This window comes from Colossoma macropomum, unplaced genomic scaffold (genome assembly GCF_904425465.1).
Source record: "Colossoma macropomum unplaced genomic scaffold, Colossoma_macropomum, whole genome shotgun sequence".
NCBI lineage: Eukaryota > Metazoa > Chordata > Actinopteri > Characiformes > Serrasalmidae > Colossoma > Colossoma macropomum.
The window spans coordinates 13,109,891-13,130,037 of NW_023494792.1; the positions used below are offsets into that span (position 1 = coordinate 13,109,891).

The 20,147-nt window shown below is 39.3% G+C and overlaps 1 protein-coding gene across 1 annotated transcript in view; it reads right to left on the reverse strand.

Moving 5' to 3' along the window:
* otud7a (OTU deubiquitinase 7A) overlaps positions 1-19,058 on the reverse strand; it is a 96,838-nt gene extending 77,780 nt beyond the window's left edge. Inside the window, exon 1 of the mRNA XM_036576069.1 lies at positions 18,881-19,058. The gene's annotated coding sequence lies outside the window, so the exon portion shown is untranslated. The remainder of the gene's footprint in view (positions 1-18,880) is intronic.
* Between the last annotated feature and the right edge of the window lie 1,089 nt (positions 19,059-20,147).

Here is a 20,147-nt window from a genome sequence, read left to right on the forward strand (position 1 = left end):
TGTTGTGAGGTTATTTGAAACAGGCTATACATACAAGAATCCCCTCAAGCCTTGCTGAAAGAATTCTGCATGGAGGAATGGAAAAATTGTTTCTCCCAAAGGGGGCAGAACCAGTTACTGAAGTCAAGGATGTACTTACTTTTTCAACAAACAAAACTGCCACCCCAGTTAATTAAAAAAAATTATAAAATATTTATTATAAAAATTAATAAATAAATAAATTATAAAAATTTTAAAATAAATTATTGCAAAGTCAAATTTTCATTGTTTTTTGTTATATTGCATAACGTCTATCTATACATACTGTTTAGCTTAAGATCAAATACCAATATGTCCATGTTTATAAAAAAAAGACAAACATTTCAAGGGGTGTACTTACTTCTTTATATGACTGTACAGTATCTTCATGCATAAAATAGTTGGACTGGTGATACGATACGTGAAATGTCGAAAGTTAATCCCTTTACATATAGTAAAAAATGGTTAATTCTGCCGCTTAATTTACCCATAATCATTAAATAATGTGATCTTTAAATAATGTCATTGATCTCTAAATGCTGTCATTTGAAAAAGAAAAGTTAAAAATGTTCAGCCTTTTTTGAGCATATAAGCAAATACACAGGAATATACTGCACTTCAGACTTCAGTCACCTAGTATTATTACTCTTACTGAACAAATGTTTCTGATCAGAATCAGTTTGGGAACGATTTTTGACCAAACATGCTATCAACAATTGGCCACTTTATTATTTGGTTTTGGCTGATCTGTGTTGCAGATTTTCTGATGTAAATAACACACACCAGGTAAGTGCAGTTATGCTGTATTTGAATGCTGCTGCTAAACCTGTATCAACATATAGCATGCTTATGCATGACTGATTATGGTGAATAGCTAGTTGTCTCTTACTTTCAATGTAGCATTTTGTTTGATTCATTTTCTTTAAAGAGCCTATCCCAGCTGTCATTGGGCGGAAGGCAGGATACACCCTGGACAGGTCGCCAGTCCATCGCAGGGCGGTTTAGATGATGTATGTATGTATGTATGTATTTTCTTTAAAGAGACAACTAATTTTTTAAAGTAATTCTAATTCTATTTTGACCTGTTAACGAGAAAATGTTACAAATGTAATGTTGCAAATTTGGCTAATAGAAAGAACTCGTGCTAGTGTGTTTCACATGTTCATTTAGCTCACACTGTGTGAGCTTTGGGTATGAATAAATACTAAAAAAAAACAAAAAAAAAAACAGAATTAACCATAAGAATATATGATCAGTGTACGTCTAGTTTCTGACAACAAAACAAGGTGATGATTCCAATTCCAATGTGAGTATATGCTTTTGCTTGCTCAGAAATTGCAGCACCGCAGCTAACAGCAATGGCTGATGTTGAGACAGTGCTGTGGATCAACTCTGGCAGTATTGTCACTGCTTCCTTTTGACACATGTGATGTGTTAGTTGTAAGGCCCTTCGCATCCCAACCACTACAGTGTGTGGTTTAATAAGCGAAAGGCTTTTCTTCAGTGCCAGCCTCTGCACCACTAGGCCACAAGAGCTATGCTACCAAAGCACTAGCAGGAGCAATGCTGAGGAATACTGACTGATGGCACTGGACTCATAGAACAAAGCTGTGATCAAGTCCTTCACCAGTCAAGAGGCCCAGGCTCTCTGCTGATTAGCAGAGGAACAGACTGAGCGGACTAGCCTTTGAACTCAGCGGTGGGGCAGAGCAACTGTGCCAGAACCTAGGCACTCTCTTTTTCTCTCTCTTTCGCTGTCTCTCTGTCACCCACTCTCTCTCGCTCCTGCCCTACTTCCCAGCAGCCCGCCTCCTCAAAAGGAAACCAGTCCGCATGAGCCCCTCCCTCAGGGCCACAGCCGCACAACTACACTGAATTACGATGATTAGCTACTGAAGATTGGCCTTGCACCAAATACTGTATAACAGCAGATGCATGTTGGTCTATAGGAGATGCAAAGGGTGGAAGAATGACATATGATAGCTTTTTCAATTTCTAAAGGATTTCATTTTTATAATAAGCATTTACAACAGCCATTATGAAGCCACATGAAATGTAGAGTAAAAACAACTTTGTGTGCAAACTGTAACAGTGAGACTCTAATAAAGCCTGTGGTGTTATTGTGCATATTAAGGCAACATATCAGACATTACATAAAGATTGTACCTGCTTGATGCTTTAGCTAATATAAAAATATTAAAGTCATTTATGACTTACGCTATAATGTACGGCCTACTAATGCATATGTTATGACGGGGTAAATATAAGTTCTTAATTTGGCAGGATAATATATTAAACACCCTGACCAAATTTTGCCTAGGTTATATAAAGTTTGCAATTAGGCCAGTTAACGTCTACCATCTGACAATGCATTACACTATGTGGCTTGCATGCATGCTTGTGAACATCACAGCAAGTTACAATACATTCTCAAAGACTGCTCAGGTTGAAATTTCACCGGTGTTAACTGTCAAAACTGAAACAACAGACCTTTTGGTATTCTGAATAACCATATACCGAATGATAAGCCCCATTAATTACAACTAAGCAATATTTTTTTTCTGAAACCCCAACCAGGAACAAACACAAGAGCACCAAGGCCACTGGGCTAGTTCTAAGTTTGCTGAGGCAAATATTCCAGTCTGAGGTAAACATTCCATGAGCTTGTTACCAAAACACAAAGATACTGCCCTCTCTCTACTTTCCTTTGAGCTGTTTCAGCATTTCCTGTCCCCTAAATGGAAAATAGAGCATACGTTGACAACATATAGGGGTCTGTCACAGTTCTACAGCAGGCCATAAAGTAGTGTGTTCTTTAAAACACACTACTTTTAAAGCAGACTGTTATTAATTTGCCTTGTAGACCTAAATGCTCTTCCTTCTCTGCGTCTCATCTTGTGACGCAGCCCTGAAAGGATGTTTCATGTGGGAAAAGTCATTTCTACAAGTAGCCTATCACTGACAAAAATCTAAATATGGGTGCTGTGTTTAAAGACAGATTTTGGGTGCTTGTCTGATAAATGCTGGGTGTTTTCCCTCAAACTGATAGCATCACTTGACTTTTACTCCAACCTACACCACAATCCTTGTCTGAAAATTATGGCATGAATAGTGTTGAACTGAATGTTGTAGACAGTTAACAGATCACTACTAGTCTGTACAAAAGCTGTACACAAAATGACAGGTTATATGCTGCGTTGGCTAAACAAGCACTAAGAAACTGCAGTGCTGATAGTTCCAGGGCTAAGAGCACTGCTATCAGCTAATACGTTTTTGCACATACAGCACTGAGACTAAAACAATATGTCCAAGGTATTTCCATGTGTGAGGTGAGGCCAGAGTCTTCAACACAGAGGCACATTCCCACCTGCTATATAGTTCCCAAGAAACTGTAACTAACATCATGAATGCACATCTCCATCTTCAGTGATTTTATGACCTTAATTATTAGAGACAAGCTGAAATGCTGACCTCAAAGCACATCTTCCACCACCAGACATAGCATAACTTTACCTAACCTTCTTTTATTAAGGGAATATTCCACCAATCTATCAAAATTTCTGCAAAATTAGTTAAGATGTAAACAAAGTCATTCAGAGTGGTTTGATGTGAAAATCTGTTCTGTAGAAAAACCTACCCAGTCAGAATTGTTGATGGTGGCAGTGATAGCAACCAGACGCAGAAAGTTATTACATGAAATGGTTTTGCTGCCTGACGCCTAAGACATTGTTTTACAATAGTTCTGAGACAGGACTTTGGCCTGAAACATATTTTTAAAATTGATTTATGGTGGAGTGGTACATGCAGGGGTTCTAAGACAAAATAGTCCCCAAAGAAAGCATAGTTTTTCAGATTTACTATTTTACCATTATCAATATGACACAAAAAATCACAAGACATGTGTCAGTTCACTGGTTGTTTTGGATAGTAAATAAAATGGCTTTATTTGTGTTTTGATGGTTCCTATCACCACCACTGTAAAGAAATCCAGGTCAGAAAGTTTCTCTACTATGAACCATTTCACATCAAGCCACTCCAAATGACTCTGTTACGTCTCAATCACTGAATTATGCAGAACAGTTGAAAAATCTGAATTCCCCTTCAATTCCTGGAGGCTGCAGTTGTTGCTATATGTATGTATGTATGAAATATGAGATGCTTATGATTTGATGAAGTTATTGTGCATACAAGTCTTCTTTTGTGAATAGAAAAACTGTCTAAGATTTTTGCCACGTTTGACATAGAAACAAGCAGAAAAAAGTTGTGTAGACTCAAACGCATCAATACAGAAGATTAATCTATTATTAGTGATTAATTAGATAATGAACTACTTAGTTAATTGTGGTATTCTGTATATACATTTAAATAATACAGAAAATAGCAATAATAATTCTAGACTTCTCAGAGTTAAAATACAATTTCAGAGCTCTAATCTACTGAATAAAGGTCCAAAAAGGAGGAGAGGGAGGGAAAGCAAGCTATTGTATTTGTTTACTTTGGCCTTTCTAATGTGATTGCAAAGCCATGAAGTAAAAGATGCAGTCTATGGTAAATCAAAGCTCTAGAGTATTCCAGTTCAGCCTCATTTACAACTGCGCAGATAATAGAAGTGACTCTGGCTCTGTACTGAACTCAGAAACATAGGAGTCGTCGTCTAGACCACGATTCTCCACTCTGACGGGTCTCCAAGTTCTCTCTCATGCGGAGTGTTCTCATCAGACCTTACAGAGATGAGAAATGTAGCAGGAGCGTGTGGAGAGAGTGAATGAATGACCTCCACATTGTTGCATGAATGACTTTAATTTAACACTTGATGAGCACTGTACTGAGGATGGCATTAGAAAAAACTGGGAACTGGGGATCTATCAGAGGGAGGCAATGAATCAAGTGGCGGAAAATGGATCACAGAGGAGCAACATCATTTGTTAACATAGAAAACATTCTCTTTCTCTTTATAATGTTTATTGCATTGCAATTGCATCTTATTTCTACTAATGGTCCTAATCTAATTAACAAAGTTCTTCCTGTACTTTCCAAGTACGTGGAAAAGTTACCTTTTCAAATTATGCCTTTTGTCATCCAACAATGTCCAGTTTGGAGTGCGTAAAGCTCGTCTCTGATGTATGCAAACTGGTAACTTTTACCTTGTGGCCAAAGTGCTACATCGCTGTGGGAGTGGCCATGAGAATGATGGCTTATACATTTTGAATGACAGCTACGCAAGAATGCTAAAATTCTTCTGCCGCTTAAAGACCGTAATCAGCACATCTTAGCCATCTGATTTCACAGCCTCCTACATTCAAATGCATTCTGTTTGAAACTGCTCTTGCTGAGTCTTGCCTAAAAATAGCACCTGTTATTAATACAGATGATTATCCAGCATTAGCTCACTGTTGTTCCTAACCAATACAGTACAGCTGCACTCCATCAAAAGCCAAAATTCATGAGCACAGCACACCTTATCTCAAATGAATCCTGCCACAGAAGTGGAAAGACCTACCCTTGTTCTAATGGGAGGTGTGGGCGTGTGTGTTAGCAGTAGGGCCTGACCAAAAATTTTTGTCACTTAGCCTGATTTTCAGGAGCAAAAAACAACCAGTAATATCAGCGAAGGTCATTTATATGTTGAAAAAATAAACAGACTTGAACACATTCATGTAAATTCAGCTATTTTCCAAAATATCTGCATAGTTTAATTGTGGAGAACATCGTTAACATGGTTAAACTGTGGAGAATTGTGGTAAACAAAGTCATTCAAAGTGGTTTGATGTGTAATGCTTCATTGTAGATGAACTTCAGATTTCTTTACAGTGATGGTGATAGGAACCAGAGCTCACAATGTCTACAAAGCAAATAAAGACATTTTAATCCCTATGAAAAAGCTTTTAGAGACATTTTGTGCATCTGGCTCCTTTCACCACAGCTTTGAACAATTCTGACTCGCATGTTTCTCTAGAATAGAGTGTTTCACCAGACTGTTTACGTATTAAGCATTTAATTATGTGGAAGTTTGAAAAATTGGTGGATGTCTTTTTAAATAGTTTGCATTATTGTAACAACTATGGTGATTTGGGTTTAGGTTTGCAAGTTCAGCTCGTGTTGCTGTAATAAAGGTAAGCAGTTTTAGAATGTGAACTTGGCAGTATCTGTAATGCAACTTCAAAGTAATATCAGTACTTTTTTTCAGTGGGATTTTTGCTGATATCTATGAAACTGTGGAGTATCATCTGATATTATCACCTAACAGATATATCAGAGAGGCCCTATTTAGTACACATGAAATGAGAGAGGGGCCAAAGCAATATCACTACTCTATCAGCTGGATTTTAGCCAATAGTAATAAATGAGTAAAACTCTTTTATCAACCGATTTGATTTGCTGATATCTCAGTCAAGCCTTAGTGAACATGAGAAATTAAGGCATACCACACTCAGATTGTACACTGTGAGTAAATATAGAATATGGCTTTGATTTATAAAAATAGCATATGATTACACTTCTGAGGGAGAGGGGGATTGAAAAGATAGAGAAGGTATGAGTAGGAGAAAGGTGAACGAGAGGAAGGAGCAGGCCAGACGTATCCTCCCTCACAGAAAGAGCAGGGCAATGTCACACGTCTCATCCAGACACCAGAGCAAAAGTGACATAGTGCAATCTGGAGAGGGTGGGGTGTTTTGGCACACACACACCCACACAGGACACAAACACATACGCACACACTCACACACATGTCCACGGCTGGTGTGACCGTGGGCAGTGGTGACATCGGTGCAGTGCCACTGCTCCAGGATAGAGGATGAGAGAGAAAGATGACAGCCTAGACACCCTGACAGGAGGCAAAGCAAGTTCAGTAGACACATCACCTCCTAAGCAGAGCCTGTTTGTTTCCCCATCAACATGCTCTGGAGCTGTTGTGGATATTGCACATGCTGTGGGTACAAATGTGACATGCCCCAATGGAAACAGAGCATGAAGAACTATCAGCCCTATCAATGCCACTGACTTACTGGGTAAACTTATAGTTTGCCCTTCAAGAGCATTCAGCTACCATACAATAATATGTTGAAAAAGTGCGCTGACTGTCAACACGTGTCACAGATCACATGCCACCCCCCCTCCTCCTAATGAGAACTGCAAGCAATTAAAACTATATATATGTAAACTATAAACATATACTATATCTGTAGCTCACTATGACCTCCAAAATCACCCAACAGGGCAGGGCAGCCCAAAGTAGGACCTATAGGCCAAAGCTGGGCCACAAGGACATTTGATCTGGCCCCTCAACCTTCAGCCAGTAAGAGAACATGCGTTCTTATCCAACTTTTTATTTTTAGTTTCTTATTTTTTCTTATTTAGTACTTTTAGTAATAAAACTTATTGTGTAATATAAAATATAAAAAATGTCTATGACTCTTGACACCATGCACCATACTAACTGTAACCCAGATGTAAGAACACATATGAAGCTAGCAGTTACGAGCTAATAAAAGTGTAACAGGTAGTGTTACATAGACAAAAGGAGACTTGGAGACCACTTGTGTGAAGAATTTGTTGTCACTGAATTTGAAGGCAAGTGTGCCTCGTATGTAAAGGAACCCCTGGAGTTTTTAAAGAATGGTTTCTCCAGTTTGTCACTATCAGGACTAAACATCCTATCTCTAAAATGGTAACTTTAGAGGACAAACAAAAATATGATGAACCTTTAATGGAAGATAAAAAGATTATATTCCAAGTAATTTAAAAGGACTCGGTAATTTTCAACAACAACAACAACTACTATGAAGATACAAAGCTTTACTCTGACAGAGAGGATATACTGGCAACGAAAAACTGACAAGCTGCTAGCTAGGTATTTTTTTTTTCTTTTTGGCTTTCTGCCCACTGCAAACATTACACTTTGACCCCAAGATTAAAAGTTTGGGCACCCTGCTCTAGTTGAATTACACATTCGGTGCTCCAAAACAATGGAAAGTCTGCAATTACTTTTACACATATTACATAGACTGATGAAGTGATGACCACTCGAGTAACAAAGACACACAGACATCATAAGCATCTTGTAATACTTTCCATATGATAAGAGCATATGTCTACACTACGGTCTTGGTTTGGACGTTGAGTATCTTCATACAAGTGACTCTTTTGTTCTGATCTAAAAAAATGTGAAATCCAAACCTGAACCAAAACAGGACAAACAAAACTGGTTTCTGATCAGCAAATGTATGCAACCCACACCAGCACTGCAGATGTTCCCAGTCAGCAGTCTGTCCTTCTCAAGTCCCAGACAAACTCAGTGGCAGCCTCTGGAGCTTCACTCTCCCAAAACCTCACGACAGGGACTCCCCTTTCTGTCTGTCAGCTGTTCTGTCCCTGTTAGTGGAGTTAGTGGCTGTCCCTAGCACCACAGAGACTCAAACATCTCTACCATTCTTGTCATGACTGACTTGACGTCTATCACATCCTGTACCTGTCTTAGAGTAGGAACCCTGTCAGGCCACCACCAAAAGCTCCTGTTTGCAGATCAGTCTCGGAGCTGTCTCTTAGATTCTACACTCCTCAGTGAAGGTCTCAACAGACCATCAGCCACCACTGACTAGTTGATATATGTGGCTCAGTCCAGTGGGAACACACTCACCTTTCAAGGACATCTGCTGCAACAATCTGACTGGACCAGTTTAATCTTTGCAGACAAGGCAGTATCTCAGAGGATGCTGAGGCTACAATGCAATCTTAGATTGTCATTATTGCTACATGCAATGCAATAAAAGTTCTTCTATTTCATGTTTGGGTAACTTTTATGTTGGTTAACAAGGTGAAAGGTTTATCAAGCAAATGATTCGCAAACCGAGTAGAAGTTGCGTTAACATGAATCTAAAATTAACAGCCCCTTCACAATCCTAACCTCAACCACTAGAAACGGAACTGCAGAATTAACCAGTTGAGTGTACAAAGATAATGTCTAAATGCACGAATTCTCAGGGATCTCATAAGCAGCCTAGAAAGGGCCAGTTTCAGTCTTTCCAGTTCATGAAACATAATCAGGGTGCAGAGTATGTAACCTGATTCTGAAGAATCTCTGTTCACTGTCCTCTCTGAGATGCTCTGAATGTTAGCTGCTCAAGCTCAAGACTCAGCAGACCCAGAGCAGCAGAGGTAAATGGAGAGTGACGCAAAGTGGGTAGAACTAGTGGTCAACAAGGTTTTATTCTTAGGTCATAAAGATAGTCATGTAGTTCAAGTTCTCCTCAAAGCTCTCTGGACAATTTGCTTTGTGACTGAATGCTTGAGATGATGCTTCACATGTGATCCCACACATATATTTTGTGGTATGAATTTATTATCCCACCTATTCTGTTACCTATATGATCTATCTGCATCTAAATAAACAAAATAAAATTCTTCTTTATGATGTGTGTGTGTGTGTGTGTGAGTGTGTGTGTGTGTGTGTGTGTGTGTGTGTGTATGTGTGTGTGTGTGTGATTGCAATCTATCTACAAATTATTTAAGACATTAAATCAATGTCAAATTTCTGTTTAAATGTAATGAAATATGCAGCTGTGAAATGTTATATGGTGACAGGATGAAGCCATGTGACCATCTGTGGAGCTGTCAAGTAATAAGTTAGATTTGTTTCATAAAAATATTAAGAATGTTAAGAATATTAAAGTCAAGCTATATAAGAATGTTGTTCTTGTAAAGTATGTCTAAAAATATGAATGTGTTTCTGGTAAGCTGAAGGATAAATAAACAAGATGCAGGCATAGTTATCCTCCTCACTCCCTTGCAGTCCTGTTGGGAAGACTGCGTGAGATTGCTATCCGTCAATTGATTTAGCTTTCACTGGATTCTATGGGGATGAGACAGGAGATTAAAAGCACTCACAGATCCCCTAGTTAGTGACCTCGCAGAGTTCATCCTCTAAATTTCAGGGATCTCACCATGACGGTGCAAATCCCACAGATCCTCAGCTCGCTCTCTAGCTCTTAAGCCTGGTTCCTATTGTCTATGAGGAACTGAAAAGCAAGAGGAACGCTTTTGAACTCTGATCTCGTTCACTGAAGATCTGTATGTCTGAAGCATTCATCACATGAAAAAATCATGTCTCCTTTGTTGAAGACCCCTCCAGACATGAAAACAGATGAATGTAGATGCCTTTGCTTTTTTCACATTTTTCAGTGTCTCTCCAGCCATGGAGGTAAAGCTGTTCAGGAGAATCAAAATGCTAAGTGTTGTGTTCTGCTTCAGGTCTGTTTTCTGTGTTCGTAAAAACATGCCAAGCTACACTCTCAGGCCTGACCTGCAATTTTGTTATTAGTATTTTGCGTGAGCACAGATTACATCCCTGTTGTTTCTGTGAGTAATCTATTGCTTGCGTGAGCTAGCAAAAGTGATCAGCAAAGATGTAGCACTTCACATGCAGCGGGTGTGATGGGAGATATCTGTAACCATTATTAAATCATTCATCATGTCAATCAGTCAGGCTAGCTGTTAGCTAGCTAGCAAGCTAATGTGAAAACCTCTGCAGAGGATTTTATCACAGTGCTTAGAGGCAGATACTAGAATGCAAGGTATGAACTGTGTCTTGCAGACTTTAAAGACAACCTGAATTCAAAACTGACCTTTCTGTTTTTTACCTTGGTTTATATCCACTGTCATATTACGCATGATTCATCATATATAATTCAAAAGACAAAATTCTTGTTTCCACTATATATATACACAAACACACACACAGCAAACACTTTATTAGGAACACTGCCTTGTTTCTTTCGTATCAGCTCCACTTCCCATTTAGATGCACTTTGTAGTTCTACAACTACAGACTGTAATCCATCTGTTTCTCTGCATACTTTGTTAGCTTCCTTTCACCCTGTCCTTCAGTGGTCCGGACCACCACAGGACCACCACAGTATTATTTGGGTGGTGGATCATTATCAGCACTGCAGTGACACTGAAGTGATGCAGGTGTGTTAGTTTGTGTTGTGCTGGTACGAGTGGATTAGACACAGCAAATGAACTACAGTGTGTAATTGTAAAGCTACAATGTGCACCTATGTGATAAGTGGAGGTAATGAAATGGACAATGAGTGCAGATACAAAGAGGTGTTCCTAAAAAGTGCTCAGTGAGTGTACATAGGTGTGTATATATATATAAGCTGCAGAGGTGTGGCTAAAATAAGGCACCGCCAAGAGACTAAAACTCCTTGTGTTTTGGTAGTGACATAAAAACATCATACAGCATTGTTAAAATTACATTTTTATGTTAAAATTAACTTTAAAAGATATCAAAAATATCTTTCTAAAAACAAAATTTAAAAAAGTGAAAAAAAAGTTTAAATTTAGTGGTTAGGGTTTGGGACAGCCACCATCCAATAGAAAGTCCCCTATAAATAATGATTTTGATCTGTGTTAATGCTTTGGGACTAAATAGATCATAATACAATCCCCGTGCATATCTAAGGTCTGTAGACTGGAAGTCTTGCAGTTTGAACTGATTCAAGAGAACAGTCCATATACATACAGTGCCCTTCACAAATACTGGAGGTGAAGCACAAGCCATATTTCCTCAGCCATCCATTGTTATGGACCAGAGAAAACAGCAGTGATGTGCGACAAAACGTTGATAAGCTGCACAAATCAGGAAATGGCTATAAGAAAATATCTAAACAGCTGAAAATGCCCACTTCCGGTATCAGAGCAATAATTAAGAAGTTTAAAGCAACTTTAAATGTTTAGAATGTGCTGGGATGAGGATGTATGTCTACGCTGACCCATACACACTGAGGAGGATGGTTCAAGTGGACAAAGAATCTCCAAGGATCACTGCTGGGGAATTGCAGACATTAGTTATGTCTTGGGGTCAGAACCTCCCCCAAACTACAATCAAACACCACCTATATAACCACAAGTTGCTTGTGAGGGTTGCCAGAAGAAACCTGTGACATCAAGGACCAACAAATTCAAGCACCTACAGTTTAACAGATGTTACTGGAACTTTCAGTTGGACTGCGTTCAAAATGATTTAGGCAACAAACATCAAAGATGATTTTGGCATAGATACAAAGATCGCCATGCAGAAAAGTACCTCATCCCCACTGTAAAGTATGGTAGTGAATCTGTGATGTTTTGGGCTTTTTAATCCCAAAGGCCCAGGACAACTTGTTCAGAACCATGGTATCACAGACTCCATCACCTTTATTTCTCCAGCAGAAACACAATCAAAACCTGTGCTTCAGCCAGGAAGCTTAAACTGGGCCATAGTTCGGATCTTCCAACAAGACAATGATCCAAAGCACGTCTCAAAATCAACACAAAAATCGTTCACTGACCACAGAATTAAGCTTTTGCCATGGCCACCCCTGTCCCCTGACCTAAACCCAGTAGAAGAGGAGAGTCCACAGTGTGGACCTCGGAATCTGAAGGTTCTGCAGAGGTTCTGTATGCAGGAATGGTCTCAGATCTCTTGCCATGTGTTCTCCAGTCTCAGTAAGCATTAAAGGAGAAGACTCAAAGCTGTTGTCTGTTTTGTGGAGGCTGCACAAAGTATTAAACGAAAGGTGCCAACAACTGTGGCACACATAGATTTGAGAAAAATCTTCATTTCTTGATACGATTTAGGTTTTTTCTTTCAATCATTGTACTTCAAATAAAGGTTAGATTTTTGTAGATTTTATATATTTTGAATAGAAGATCAAAAGTAGAGGCAATAAAGAATGTTTTTACAGCCTGTTTTGCTCATGTTTACCAATATTTGTGGAGGGCACTGTATATACACCAATATATACTATATATACTAATGTGAGTGAAAAAATGTCAAATATACATGCTGCAACCCTTAGAGTCTTGAAACATTAATTATATAGCATGGACAGAAATGAATTAGTTAGCTACTGAAAACAAAGAGCTAAAAACAGACCTTCCTAACTCTTTTAGCAAGTCACTGGCATTTTTTGTAAATCAGATATTTTGTTCTTTTAAAAATCCCAGTATTATTGTTTTTTACAGCAGGTAAATAAACAGACATGTTCTTTGTATCCACCTTGCCTCAAGCATTTAGCTTTTGTCTTGAAAAATCACCAATTTGATGTATAAACATATAATAAATTATTTCCAGTGTGTTCACTGATGACTAACACACAATTTTCTTTCCTGCTGTAGGATAATTTATTTGCGCCGCCTGTCCATCAGTATAGATTTCACACTAACATGAAGAAAACATCTCAAATATCAAATCCGAGGGCATTTAAAGCCACACCAAATTTATTTTTCATTTTATGACCCAAACGGCCCTTCCTCATTTTCTCCATCCATCTTCTTTCTCATCCTTTTACCCCCTCCTCCCATCATGACCAACCCCCATTCCTCCTGGCCTCTGAGTGACCTCTCCCTGCCTACAGCCAGAGCACTTAACATTGCTTCCCCACCTGTGAAGACGTGGACCACTTCAAAGCGCCATGCAGTGATTGAGCACTGATTGCTGTGGGCCACTTGACTCATTTCATCTCATCTCAAGGACTAAACTTCTCGGGAATGAGGTGGGAGGGAGATGGAATTTTCTGAAAAAAAAGTGGAGACAGTTTCTCCCTTTGATGGGCTGAGGCTTTTCAGCACTGCTCCTTTTAAGCCCATTTGATCATCACCGTGATAGACTTGGCAATTATTATGCAACTAAAGAAACACAGAACAGAGTATTTCATGTACGCATACATATATTCATAACGTTGCCCTTTGCTGCCTGTGAACATCCTCGATTCAACAATATATAAAGAATGCGTTCAGCATTCAGGTTTTAATGCTGGGCATGGGTATGCTCCTTGCTGAAGTGCTACACTTCACAACACTGATGGGCGTTCCGGCTCTTTTCAGTGAGTCAGATCAGTCGGCTCAGGTCGGAAAGAAGAGTCGGCTCTTTCGCCTACCAAATGGATCTACATTCTGTAGCACCCCCCACCCCGCCCCAAAATTAACCAAGTTATCAACAAACAGAGGTAAACAAAGGCAAGAATTACAAAAACAAAACCAGAACCAAAATAACACAACGTGCATCATGTTTGGGGATAACGAGAGGAAGAGGGAATATTCCAAAGAGGTCCAGGAGGGGGGTCCTGTGATTTTCAGCTACAGCATTATAAGAGGTAAGCACTGTCTTATTTAAAAAACAGAAGAAAAAAAAACAAACAAAAAAAACGTTAATAAAAAAATTTAAAATGGTCTTTTCAATGCAAATGAGGGAACATGTATGCGACTCACGTCATTTAAACTTATATTTTATGTTTTTTTTTCCCCAATATGTTAAACTCAGCATATAAATAAAAAGTGTATTTAAGTTTGCTCCCTGTAGACTTTTCTAGCATCTACTTATTTAACCTTATTTTCACTTTGAAAATCAACAGAACATGTAATTTGACCAGGGTGCCCAAACTGTGTGAATAAAAACAGAAAACACATTCTAAAAATTCACTAGTTTAAAGTTTAACTGTCATTTTTTCCAGACATTGATCATAATGATTGATGCTGCATTGAGTAATTTTCCTCTACAGCGGAAGCCTACATGACAAATTGGCCCCTAAAACAGGAAAGCTATGTCTTCTGTTCATCTGTGTTAATGCATGTTTATGATAGGAAAAAGCAGTTACAAACGCAGTCTAACTCTGAGTATATGTCACTAGCTGTTCCTACACATGCAGGAGGAAACTGAAGAGGAAACAAGTCTCGTGGTGTTGCTGAAAGCTTCATAAGCTTTGTGAAAAGCGTTACTATTGTGGTAAAGTAAGCTACACATTAGTGATGAGGATGGAAGACATGATGCCAATGTGTTAAATACACTGATTATTTAGATAACAAAAACACAACCCAGTTCTTTCAAATTTGCAAGTTCTCTATGGTTTAAAGAGAAATTTCACCGATTTTGGAAAATATTTCTATAATTTGGTAGTTGTGATGTGAGCAAAGTCATTCAGAGTGGTATTATGTGAAGTAGTTTATTGTAGAAAAATAGTAGTAAATATTTTTACTATAAAAAATGACAAGTGAATGAAATGTTGAAAATGATAAAACAAATCATTTTTTTTTAAAAATATGTGTTAGGCCAAACCTTAATCACAAAACTATCATAAAGCAATGTCTCAGCCATCACTAAACTCTTCAGATATCTGGTTCCGATCTCCACAACTGCGAACAATTCTGGCTCTAAAACAGAGCATTTCACATCAAAACTCTGGATGACTCTGTTAACACCTTAACAATTAAATTTTATGCAACTGGGGGAATTCCCCTTCAAATCATAATTTCAAGAGCAAAGCACACATTTTCCAAACAGCCTATTCAAACTTTTAAACACAGTTTTATTATTTAAATCAACATTCAGCCCACAATGCACACATACACAAAACCATGTGTACATGAAAGACATTATGATGTCATTGTAACTTTGCAATGGAAATGCAAGATCAAACTAAAACATTGTGAAAAGTTTCTCAGAATACAAAATATCAGTGTCTAGAGTCTCTTATCATATATTTGCATATTAAATAAAATTGTGTCCCAGTATTGGTCATTTGCAATTGGGTGAGGTAGAAATAATGATAAATGGTTGTTTTGATGTAAAGGAATAATTATGGTCATGACAAAACTTAAATTAGTGCAAAAGTAAGTTGCTTGCAGGTTTAATACTTACACATATTACATTAATATGTGTAACATAAAACATAAAAAATAAGCTTTCTTACAGAACTTGCTAAGATAAACAACTGAGAAATGTGTCTTTTTAGACATGGTGAACGGACTACACACAGTATGAGTGATTGTATGTGAAGTCCAAGGTCTGAGCATACATCAGTGCAGCCAGACTGATCCAGCAACATCATTTCTGCTCAGTCTTTCTGGGAGTAAAGTGTCTGTGACAGGGGCAGAATTCCATGTGGTAACTGATCAGAAGCCAAGCGCTGTCCCCAGTGCACTGCCATACACAGGCCCGCAATGGCCATGCCGGCCAGGGTTTCCGCTTTGCTGCCTTGCCCTGATTGTTCCATCTGTCTCTGAATCGCTCGCCGCTTTCTGTCTCTTAAAAAAAAAAATAAAAAAAAATTGGACTCCAGCAGGCCAGGACAAAAAGGCCTCACTGGACTGTTTGATAGAATCAGAGACTTGTGGGTCAAGGTCATATCTGTTCTCTTTTTGTGCATCACTTTGCTGAAATGTCTAATTAGAGATGGAGAGGAAGAAGATTAACATCTGATGAAGGATAACTCAACAGCACTGCCTAAACTACTACATTTTGAAAGTTACACAGTAACATGGCTACATACTGTATGCAAAGTTACAGTATATAGCCATTACTGGCACTGGCACTATTCAGTAACAGGTATAGGTTTTAAGTTTAATCAGGTATAATTTCCAGCTGGCCCACAGTGGACATCATTCGTTCTTCCAGGCACTCAAAATGTCTTTCAGAACAGAGAGGTTCAATCATCCATCCATCCATCCATCATCTAAACCGCTTATCCTTCTGGGTCGCGGTGGGGTGCTGGAGCCCATCCCAGCTGCCATTGGGTGGAAGGCAGGATACACCCTGGACAGGTCACCAGTCCATCGCAGGGCAGACAGACAGACATACACATTCACACCTAGGGGCAATTTAGCACATCCAGTTAGCCTGACTGCATCTTTTTGAACTGTGGGAGGAAACCAGAGTACCCCGAGGAAACCCACACAGACACGGGGAGAACATGCAAACACCACACAGAAACGACCCTGGTCACCCAGCCGGGAATCGAACCCAGGCCCTTCTTGCTGTGAGGTGACAGCGCTACCCACTGCGCCACCGTGCTGCCAGGTTCAATCATCTACACTCTTATAAATTTTAGTTCCCTAAAGAACCTTTCTCATAATCTAAAGGTTCTATAATGATCCACATAAAAACACTGACAGTATTACAGCATCAACAGATATGTAAATGAAAAATACTGGATAACAGCCTCAGCCCACTGTTCCCGTATTGGTGCATCCTAACTTAAAAGAGTTCTTTGAAGCGATTTCTTAAAAGAACCATTTTTAGTTCCTTCATTAAAAAGAAACTTCATTAAACTATAACTTTCGTAAAGCAGGTGTGTGTGTGTGTGTGTCTAAAGAGCCTTTTTCCAATCTTAAAGAACCTCTGTGCAATGCAAAGGTTCTGCACTGATCAAACTTTTTCGTAGAACCATAGGTACAAGCCAGAGAACCTTTATTTTTTTGGAATGAATGAACAACCATCTAAAAATAATGGTATCAAAAATAGTTCTTGGCAGTGAAGCCATAAAGGAACCACTTTTGGTTTGCCAAATAACCCTTCAAATGATGGTTCTTGAGGGAACTTTTGTTATACATGAGATGTGCGACCTTTTTTAAGTTTAAGGGTACAGAACCTATAAAAGGTATAGAGCCTCCACATAATGAAAAGGTCCTATACCTATTAAAGATTTTTCTTAGAACTGTACTTGCAAGCCAGGAACCATTTACCATTTCAAAGCACAGTTACATAGCAGGCATCCTCCAGGCTCACGCTAACATATAGCATCACCCACAGAGCTTAAGCGTGATGGACAGCTCCGCTGGATCATGTGCAGAAAAATCTTACATCATACGTGATGATGACCTCTTTTCATAGAAAAATGGTCGTGTCCACAATACAAAACCAACACAGCTCATTAACAAGAAGCCAAGAAGGAATCTATTTTAGTTTTGGTAGAGGTCACTCTTCAATCCTGACCCACGGCAAATATCATGACTTTACTTCTAATGCTTAAGATTATGGTGTGGCTGGGAGAAAGACGGTTCAACATTTCCTTTTACCCAGATCTAGAGCAGTACGTTTAGATATATTACGCAAAGGGGCTGTAGTTGGCCATCTGACATATCTGTCTTCAGCTGACCTACTCTAATGAACGTTAAAGGACCAAATATCCACACACTGAGTAAACAAGATAGACCATAATTTAAGCAAAAACCAGGTTCAGGTGACTGGCAAAATGACTCATTATCATCATAAATAATATGGCCTACATACAGATTAAGGCCAAAGCTCTCGTTCAGATTTGACCTGCCACTGTTCATATAATTGTTTACTATTATACAGACCTATAGGACTTAATTACTAGACCAAACCATGCTAACAAAGTGTAGCTGTAAAAGAAAGCGTGGACACAGACTGGGCTTCAGTAGAGTCGACCTGAACATAGCCTAGCAGCTTCCATGATTCACGAAGCCCTCCAGCTTCAGTCTCACAGGTAGCTCGACTTATAGCTCTAGGCACGAAGTAGGCTAAGTTCTATGCGAAAAGGAGGCTGTACAACCAAACAGCAGCACATCCTCATCATGTGGAATAGGGGCACGTTGAAATCGAAGCTCAGCTGCTGTTACTGAGCGCTTATAGAGACACGGGGTCATAATAACACCGTGCCGTCGTCCTGCTGTTCGTGCTCAGCGAGATGTGGACTGTTCTTCAGCAGTCCTACGCCACATTGCTGGTGTACGATTCCACACGTCCACAGACAAAGAGATTTCTTCTCGGATCTTAACGCAAGCTTTGCTGCTGCTGCTGCTGCTGCTTCTGCTGTCCACTGATGCACTGAAAGACGCCCTCACACCTCACCAACGATCCGCCGAACAGCGGGCCACACAGCCGCGTTCAGACACGCTTCGTGCGGATTCAGAGCAGCACTCATCCGCAAGATGCGAGTCAGAGCGAGTGTGGGAGAGACAGAAAGGCCAGGTGCACCTGCCCAGGACACGCAGTGATTCCAGCAGCTGCTCAGCCCACATCACGAGAATGTGAAATGAAGGATAGCTTCGAGAGCGAGAAACGCAGGCAGTGTCTTACCTTTCATCCGTCATCCGCTATTCCTCTGTCTTCGGTCGAACACAACACAAATCAGATCCTCTCTCCAGAATGTATGGCTTTAAAAATCAGATGAGAAAACAGGCTCCCGTCTCGCCGTCGCTGTTTCTCTCCTCCTCATCCTCATGCCATTCAGCGATGCAGCAGAGGCTCGAGGCCACGCCCACCCAGCCCCTCTATCCCATGACGTCAGGGAGGGGCAGATTAAAATCTCCGCCCATTCTGTGAGACCGCTCTTTCTCACCTGCCCTCTTTGCGCTCTCGCCACCCCGGAGTTCCGCCGCTCGTGCCCGTTTTCCGTTCAGCTATAGCAACATTTTTTAGGGACTTTTTTATTGTTGCTAATTAAGTGTTCCCAACAAACAAATAAAACGTCACTAAACATTTATTTTTTTTAAATTAAACATTTATACACACATACACATATGTACATACATACATACATACATACATCATCTAAACCGCTTATCCTTCTGGGTCGCGGTGGGTTGCTGGAGCCTATCCCAGCTGTCTTTGGGCGGAAGGCAGGACACATATGTATATATACATATATATATATATATATATATATATATATATATATATATATATATATATATACATAATTTAATATCAATATCAAAGTTGTAGTATAAAAATATTTAGTATTTACTATATGTATGTATGTATGTATGTATATATACACCGATCAGGCATAACATTATGACCACCTCCTTGTTTCTACGCTCATTGCTCATTTTATCAGCTCCACTTACTATATAGGTTCTACAATTACAGACTGTAGTCCATCTGTTTCTCTGCATACTTTGTTAGCCCCCTTTTACCCCGTTCTTTAGTGGTCAGGACCTCCATGGACATTCTCAGCACTGCAGTAACACTGGTGTGGTGGTGGTGTGTTAGTGTGTTGCGCTTGTCTGAGTGGATCACACACAGCAGTGCTATATATATATATATATATATATATATATATATATATATATATATACATATATAAATATATAGTGCTATATATATATAGTCCTTAGTCCAGCCTACCTGTCAATCACCTCCAGACAGAGGGTGGCGCACGGTATGACAACAGTCTACGAACCTACCTGAGACAAACCATCCTCATTGAAAGAAAAAAAAACCAAACAAACAGAGTGCAGTTGAAAACGGGTGACTCAGTCAATCTGACATGCACACTATTTTATATGCAATAATGTATTCAATACAATGTGTTTCAATTGTTTATACATATATATGCCTT